Genomic DNA, 6907 nt, shown 5'->3' with positions numbered 1-6907 from the left:
GCCCTACACCAGTTACAAGTCAGCTATCATGTTGCTGTGCATTCAGGAGATGGGAGCAATCCCTGCTTATTTGGAAGATATCGTGTACAACATGATATTGTTATATAGGCCTCATTTCTATGACTCAGTTTGTTAGCCACGGGTCTGACAGGGCAACCATTTTTGGATCTGCTCCCCACAGCTAGACATTTTTGTGGATTAGCAGATTAGGAGTGTCTTCTTAAAAACCTTAGCTCCATCCTCAGTGGATGTTCCTAAGCACTGTACTTCCAACATCTGGATGAAATTGCTTCTTATTACCAATTCTTATACCAGTAGACTGTGAGTTTTACCATTTGCAACACTGTCTTCCTGAGTCTCATTCATGCACCTACTACCGTCATGGACATTCCAACCAATATCTGGCTCAGGGAGGCTAACCACTAGGACATTGTTGGGGGAACATTACTACCACTTCTGTATATCCTGCAGACTTCTCCAGCAATACACCAGCCTTTGAGGAGCGCAAGAAATAGATATCAATGATAGAGAACCTTGCCACTGTGAGCACAACTACTATTACTCCTAACTTCCTGGCCTTCCTCCCAATGTGCTTCTGCATCTACATACAATAGGAGTAGAACAGTAAAGGGATTCTACCATTAAAACACATTTTTTTCTAGTTGACACGTAGATGTCTTCTCCACGCCGCCGTTCTGTAGAAATCCTGGTTTTCGTCAGTATGCAAATGAGTTCTCTCGCAGCACTGGGGGCGTCCCCAATGCTGCGAGAGAACTCTCCAGCGCCGCCTCCATCTTCTTCAGTAACGTCCTCTTCGCGCGTCTTCTTCCGGCGCAGGCGGTCAAACTTGTAGGCCTCGGGTAGAGCCAACTGCGCATGCCCACGGCCACAAGAAAAATGGCCGTTTACACAGTAAGTAAGCGGCCATTTTCTTGTGCCCTGTGGGGCCAGGTATAGTCCAGGTATATACGCTATAAAATGAAATATATATCCATTGAGTACACCTAAAGTCAGATGAAGAAAGCCCCTGTTCTTTAACTATGCCATGGCATCACATTCTGCTTCCAACTATACAGGGGACGATTTGCTTAGCTCTTATTAACCCTTAGCCATCCAATACCTTGTTTAGAAGATGGAGGAGTAATCTGTGAAATTGATCTACTATCACAAGGTAGACTGAAGGACCCAAATCTTCACCTCTCCACAAGTTATGCAGAATCACCAGAGGTGTCTCTATGGTAAGATCTATCTAGTGTGCCTACATTCCTGCATACAATACAGAGTTATAAAAATACCATGGCCGAGAAAGGTCACAATTCGTGGAATTGCAGCAACAATTTAATAGCGAAAATAAATTGTTTTCATATTGTTTGCTGCAGGACAAAAGGTTCTTTGGGTTAAATTACTCTTTGGATATGCAGTAGGCATCAATATCTATCATTTGTACAGGGAAGGTTTCCATGGCAGAGGTGAAGCTGGCAAAGGACTGTATGTATTCTGATCTTCATTGTTAGCCGGCCGGGTAAGAGGATTGTGTTCCTCTCTTATGATGAATCCAGATCAAAAGAAAAGAAACATAGCAAAATAAATAACAGCCTTCAAAAGGCCAAAAAATTTAATGACTAAGATTGGGTTTTTGTAGTTTATGGCAAATAAGCATTTGAAATGTTCTATCAGGTTTGGCAGGAAGGTCTTATGTTTTTTATTAGTACTAAAGAGTATTGTACTTTGTGTTATACACTGTCTACCAATAAGCATTTGGACACATGTGGCAGAATAGAAAAACATTTCTTCCTATACAATAGTTGGTAGACCCCAGCAGATGCCTCCTTACGGAGGGGATTGAGCGACACAATACTTCCGTATGCCTGGTGACACTCCTGGTGTATGTGAGCCATCGGTTGGGTGCGGTTCATCTGACCAGCACTTGTCGGTCTCTATCTCCCAGTTTCGGGGGTCTGCCAACTTGGGGTACATTCCGACAATCACTGTTCACCTTCCACTTCGTAATCACATAGGCCACTGTCGATTTTGGGTAATTCAGTCCCTTAAGGATCAACCATTTCTGTGGTACCCAACAATTAACCCTTTCTCAAAATCGGACAACTCTGCACTTTGTGTCATCTTGCATCAGGCCTCCTTTGAAATCAATTGAAAGTTAAAAAATTTAGCAAATATAAATAAATTAAAAATTTGCAACTTTTTCTGATATTCCCTAACGATCTCAGTGGTGACGGTCATTTTAAATTGATGGCTTGCCAATCTGTATGAATGGCCATGAATGCAGGAACGTTCTATGGTCTGGCACTTGTCAGAAATTCAGCCCTGGTCTCCTTATTGTGGACTCATTATCAGACAGGGACACTAAATTCATGGTAAGACAATCCGGTAACAATAAGGAAAGCATTAGTGAGTTTCTAAGAAGTGCCAGACCATTGAAAGTCCTTGCAGGTATGGCCATGCCCACTGGCATCCAATTCATACTACAGCCTATTACTACTAAGATAATTAAAGAAAATCTTTACATCGCTACAAAAAATTTAGTTACTTAAATTTGCAAAAATATTTACCTTTTTATTGTCTATAATATATCCATGTCCATCAGAAACCCTTTAGGTGTGGTTGCATTGAGAAGTACAAGGAGTGTAAAAGCAGCAATGGTGGAGGGGTTCAGGTTCCAGTAGATTAAAACAAACAGAAGTTCCTGGGACGCAATACGAATCTGTACCAGATCCCTAGCTATAATGTATCATTTTTCATACTGGTTTCCTCACCTTGAGAAATAGGCCCCCTAAGGCTCCTTGACCCAGATATATCCTCTGCACCCCTCAAGTTACACCTCTGAACACAAAGGACCTGCTAGTACACTAGTGCGCAAGGGTTTCACCAATGGCGTAACTAAGGTCTTGTACGCAAGACTTGTCCAGGGCCACCTACCTCATCCCTACAGTGAATTCTAGATAGTGATGGTTAAGGGTGCTTAGGAGTAGTGTAGTTAGGGTAATCTGTGGGTCTTCTTGGCTTATGGGCCAGATGGAAGCTTAAATCTCAATATTGATGCTAGTGCGTATGGGCCCCCTAAGGCTCCTGGGCCCCGGTGCGACTGCAAGGCCCAGGGGTGTAACTTGAGGGGGTCAAGTTACGCCCCTGGGCTTCACCCTGCCCATCAATATGTATTAACAGATAGAAGCTCAAGTCGCTGCCACATCACAGCACTGAAATATCTGTCTTTTGTACAAATTAGGTTAAACAGTAGTAAGCTCAGAAATGAAAGACTAAAATGAATACATCACATAGTTCACAAGTAAAAGTGCTTCAGACCGAGTATGACAGGTGGACTGACACATGGGAATTACATGTACAGATGCTTTCTCGGTCTCTGTGGATGAATTTGTTGAACTGTCACAATGTTGTTACCTCTGGAGGCTGTGGAGCTGGTGCACACTATTAATCATCTTCAGGCCATTCACGCTCTTCCTGAGAGGTTATGTGACTACACTGACAATTATCAAACGTCCCGCTAAATGTGACTCCCCTGTGGTACCCAAGCACTGTACGGCAATGCAATGTGAATTACATTTATAATGGAAAAAAGTTTAATTACAATACAGAAATGATATTGGCTTATTTTATCTATTATAGTATCATGCGGCACTGTCTGGTAAAGGAGAGCTATGCTGAACGCTGGAAATCAGTGGTTACTAGAGATGAGCGAACAGTAAAATATTCGATATTCATTATTCATAGCCGCTCAATATTCAACTATTCGAATGAATATCGAACCCCATTATAGTCTATCGGGAAAAATGCTTCGTTTCAGGCGGACTCATAATTCGACTCAGGAGGGTCACCAAGTCCACTATGACACCTCAGGAAATGATGCCAACACCTCTGCAATGCAACTGGGACAGCAGGGGAAGCATGTCTGGGGGCATCTAACAAGCCCAAGTCACTGTTTTACCCCACCATCACAGCCTATCAACTACACACTTTCTACACTCAAAAAAACCTCTATCAAAGTGGGAAAATACCTGGAAACCTTCTTTCTTCCCCAATTGGATGGACAGAAACCCAAATTTAAGCTAAAGAAACATTAACAAGCACCCCTTTATATCACATTGCCTATGACAACCACAGATGGAATAGGAAATGGGAAATCCAACAGTACCCACACTTATCTGTCATTGTGTGTGTGTGTGTGTGTGTGTGTGTGTGTGATGTGGTAAGACCTTCCAAAATTAAACTTTTCTATCCCTTAACGTGAGCCCTTCCAAATTAAGTTAGAGGCCCTTAAGCTGAGCTACCAGCAGAGTTTTAGGCCCTTTAACTTAGTTCAGCCTTGCACCAGCAGAGTTTTTTGCCCTTTGGGTGAGTTGAGTGTTAGCCCCTTTAAAATTCGTTGCCCCTAAAACAGTGGTTCCAAAACCATCACTCTCATTGTGTTGGATTGATGCAGTGGATTGGACTGAGGACCCAGACATTGACCTTGATTTTAATCGGGAAATTGATAACATTTTGGCATCAAGTCCTGGGGGTAACTTTTATTTAGAGGACCGAAAAGGTGGAGAATTGGCTGCAACCACTACTACCGGTAATGGTCCTCTAATATCGGACTCTACATTACCTCTACAGGGTTCTGATCAGGTGTTAATAGTCCAAACAACATGCTCCAGTACTTTAGATGTAGATCAGAAACCACTTTCCCTTCCGACACCAGATTTAACCAAGCTTCACCATCATCATCCTGCTGAGATGGAGCCACTAAAGGAAACCTTGCCTTCAAAGGCATGTTCTGGAGCTGCGACTGAGCCAAATCTAAACACAGAGTCCTTTGGAACTGAACAAAATTCATCAGCTGTGTTTTTGGCCCTTAGGGTGAGTTGAGCCTTGCACCAGCACGTGTTCTGTAACATCAGGCAGGCCCTAAGTTCTGCGCTTTGCACAAAGTTCCACTTGACCACCAACGTGTGGACAAGTGCATGCGGCCAGGGACACTACATCTCAATCACGGCACACCGGCTGAATGTAGTTGAGGCTGGGACCGGGTCGCAAATTGTGGCGGCCTGCCTTGTCTCCCTGCCCAATATTCCTGGCAGGAGTGCTAAAACACCACCCTCCTCCTCCTCCGTCGTTAAATCGACCCCAGCTACGAGCTGGAAACACTGCAACACTGGCATGGGGAGACGTCAGCAGGACGTGCTGAAGCTCATTAGCTTGGGGGACAGACAGCACACTGCCTCCGAGGTGAGGGATGCCATCCTGGACGATATGGTAATGTTTTTTTCCCTGCTGCACCTGGGGCCAGGCATTTTTGTCGTGTGTAATAATGGAAGGAACCTGGTAGCAGCTCTGGAGCTTGCCAGCCTCCAACACGGTCCATACCTGGCCCACGTTTTCAAATTATTGGTGCAACGGTTTCTAAGAACGTACCCCAATTCACACGAGCTACTGGTTAAAGTACAGCGCTTGTGCGCCCACTTTGGCAAGTCTACAGTAGCTGCTGCTAGCCTCAATACACTCCAGCAATGCCTACATCTGCCCAAAGCATTGGCTGTTGTGCAAGGTAACCACACGCTGAAAACCTAGATACCATATGTTGAGCAGGGTGTGTGAGCAGCAGAGACCTTTAATGGAGTTCCATCTCCAAAACCCAAGGATTCATCAAAGTCAGCTCCATCAGTTTATGCACCATGAGTTTCCATGGGTGGCAGACTTGTGAAATCCTATCCCATCCTTTCTACTGGACAAGAAACATTAGCAAGCGCTCATCACAACTCCTGATATGACAGCTACGTTAAGCAGGTGCAGGGTACAATGCAGACCAGGCCCGAGCACCAGGAACAGGTGTTACAATGGCTAGCAGATAATGCTTCAAGCTGCTTTTCCACCAGCCAGTCAGCCACTATCTGCAGTCGTGTTCATACCCATGAGTCTGCCCCTCCTTCCTCCCAACATGCCCAATCTTTCCAGCAGAGTCATCCCACCCAGTTCCTATTTTCCGGTCCTTTTACTGTCTCTCTCTGTTGAATCACTTCCCGAATCCCAGGAGCTACCAGACAACTGTGTGTCCTGATGCCCAAATACTGGAGCATCCACCATTTCCTGCCAATTTTGTGGTTGTGGACCCGCAACCGGCATTTCTCGCCCTCAGTGATGATGACGAGACACTGTTGCCATCAGGGTAAACTGTGGTTATGTGCAGTTTGCAGTAAGAGGACAGTGAGCAATTGGAAGAGGAGTTGGTGGGCGACGAGGCCACTGACCCGAAATGGACAGGAGTGATGTATAGCGGGGAAAGTAGTGTAGATGTGGAAGCAAGCTAAGCAGGAAAAAAGGTGGCTAGAGGCAGAGACATGGACAGGGGTGATGTTTAGCGGGAAAAGCAGTGTAGATGTGGAGGTAAGCTAAGCAGGAAAAAAGTTGGCTACAGGCAGAGGCATGTCCAGAGGCAGCAAGGCCAAAGATTTTCCATGTACTAGCCACTCGCGCAAAACTCGCCCATGTTGGCAGACTTATGCAAGATCTCTCTGTGTCTTTGAGGAGTCCACCAAGAGGGTCAGCTGTGATGACGCACTCATGAGTGTCACAATCCCGCTCCTGTGTGTGATGCGATAATCCCTCATTGCCATCATAGATAACGCATTGTACGCTGAGGAGTCAGGCATAGGAGCAGAACCTACCAGCAGGATAGTCAGTGCACACTCCTGTCCACTTCACATCATATTGATGGGGGAAGAGGAGGATGACGAAGTGGCAGATGATCTCATTGTCACACAGGAGACTAGCGGCACCCCCTGGCCAAACTACCGCCACTGAGTTGCCTAGTGTCACCAGTTACATGACAAATTTAGTGCGGTTTGCACACTTTGCACACTAAGTCTAAACTGAGTAGGGGCTCTGAAAAGAG

This window comes from Leptodactylus fuscus, chromosome 6 (assembly GCF_031893055.1).
Source record: "Leptodactylus fuscus isolate aLepFus1 chromosome 6, aLepFus1.hap2, whole genome shotgun sequence".
Taxonomy (NCBI): domain Eukaryota; kingdom Metazoa; phylum Chordata; class Amphibia; order Anura; family Leptodactylidae; genus Leptodactylus; species Leptodactylus fuscus.
Note: the sequence above shows the minus strand (reverse complement) of the source record.